Source organism: Suricata suricatta, chromosome 9 (genome assembly GCF_006229205.1).
Source record: "Suricata suricatta isolate VVHF042 chromosome 9, meerkat_22Aug2017_6uvM2_HiC, whole genome shotgun sequence".
NCBI lineage: Eukaryota > Metazoa > Chordata > Mammalia > Carnivora > Herpestidae > Suricata > Suricata suricatta.
Window position 1 is genome coordinate 135,463,526 of NC_043708.1, and position 2,067 is coordinate 135,465,592.

Consider the following 2,067-nt stretch of genomic DNA (forward strand, 5'->3'; position numbering starts at 1 on the left):
TATTTCTTAATATATTACTCATTTTGAGAGAGAGAAAGCAGGGGAGGGGCAGAGAGAGAGGGAGAGAGACAATCCCAAGCAGGCTTCACACTGTCAGCGCAGAGTCTGACTCGGGGCTTGATCCCATGAACCATGGGCTCATGACCTGGGCCGGCACCAAGAGTCAACGCTTAACTGACTGAGCCACCAAGCCCCCCTTACTTAAAATTAGTATTAAAAATATATTTATGTGTAACTTTTATACATCTTTCTTTTAATTTTCAATTTCAAACATACAATAAAAAGTGATACCCCTGTATTCACCAACCAAATTTAAGAAGTTAAATTCTGTCCTATTTTTCTTTCGAAGACATAAAACATTTCGGACGTATGTAAAAGCCCGCTCACTCCACTTATCGCTTTCTCTTCCCTCCCTCCTCAGAGCTAATACTGACCACCCCAAAGTCGCCTCATAGGACTTATCTGAATGTTGTTCTTTCACAGACACATCTAACACTGTGGGCTTTGCCCAGTTTTTAAACTCTGGGTTTCTTTTATCAGCAAGATGAAGGCAAGAGCTACCTTTCCCAGTTAGTGGGTTAGAAACAGAACGTTGAAGCCTCTGCGTGGGTCCGTCGGTTGAGCGACCAACTCTTGATTTCTACTCATGTCACGATCAACCCACAGTTGGTGGGTTTGAGCCACACTTCCGATCTGCACTGACAGTACAGAGCCTGCTTAGGATTCTCTCTCTCCCTCCTTCTCTCATAAATAAATAAAAAGATAGATTAAAAAAAAATAGAATGTATGTGGTGGTTATCATCATGACTGCCACTGAAAAGAACTCAAGACCCAGAAATTTTTTCTTCTTCTTAGTAGACTATAAGCTACTTTCTAAGGTTTATTTTTAAGAGAGACAGAGAAGCAGTGCAAGCAGGAGAGGGGCAGAGAGAGAGGGAGACACAGAATCCGAAGCAGGAGCCAGGCTCTGAGCTGTCAGCATAGAGCCCGATGTGGGGCTCGAACCCATGAACCTAAGATCATGATTTGAGCCAAAGTCGGACGCTTAAACCACTGAGCCACCCAGGCACCCCCATAAGCCACTTTCTGACAGCAGCCTAGCTAACAAAATGTTGGTTCAAGTTGGCCTGCTTTCATTTCCCATCCCGAACACTTCTGCCTCCCTTCCTTCCCAATGTCTGACCTCTAACCCAGTCATTGTCATACTGTCCCGTAACCTTGACAGGGGCACAGGAAGGCGATATACCCACCCAGGTGGCACCAGGAGCTATCAGGTGCCTGCTCCGGCTCACACCACTGGGTGCCCCAAGTTCCAAGTAACCTGAGGCCAGGCGAGGGGTATGGGAGAAAGCCTGGTGTTGCGGAAGTCGCCTGGGGGTCAGGCAGCTCTTTCCACAGACACAAGCTCTTTGTGCTTCCGAGTCGCCTTGTCCAAAGTGAGGACAATTTTACCTACTTCTCCGGGTGACGGTGATAATAGAACCCTTACCATGTACCAAGTACCCTTTAAAGCACTGATTGCATATATTACGGCATTTAATCCTAACAAAACCTCCGGGATGCCAAGAGAGGCCTTCCCCTCCACGGACGGAAGGGAACCGGGGCACTCAGTCACAGAGCTCGGAGGTGGAAGAGCCCGGATCTGAAGCCCGGAAGAGGGATGCAGTCTGTGCCCTTGGCCACCTCCCTCTGCGGAGGAATGTGGGGCTGCAGTTGTAAGAAAACGGGTCCCAGGCATATGGCACACAGCACACCCAAAATACAGGCGCCCGGCTCGTGACTGTGGAAGGCCAGAGAAAAAGTACAGAGTTTCGGTTTTCACCGGGGAGATGTGGAAAGCGCCAGAGGTCTGGGCTGGCATCATCCGCAGACTGCAGTGTGCCAGGCCCCACGGTAGGCACCGGAGTACGGGAACAAGAACACCACGGGTGCCGGGCCGGCTCTGGCACCGACACCGGGGGCGACCCTGGCCCAACCCCGAGCCTGATTCCCCGCGTGCTCCTCTGCGCTCTCTGGGGCCACAGGCCGCGACAGAAGGCTCCGCGGGCCTAGCCCAACCCGGGCGGG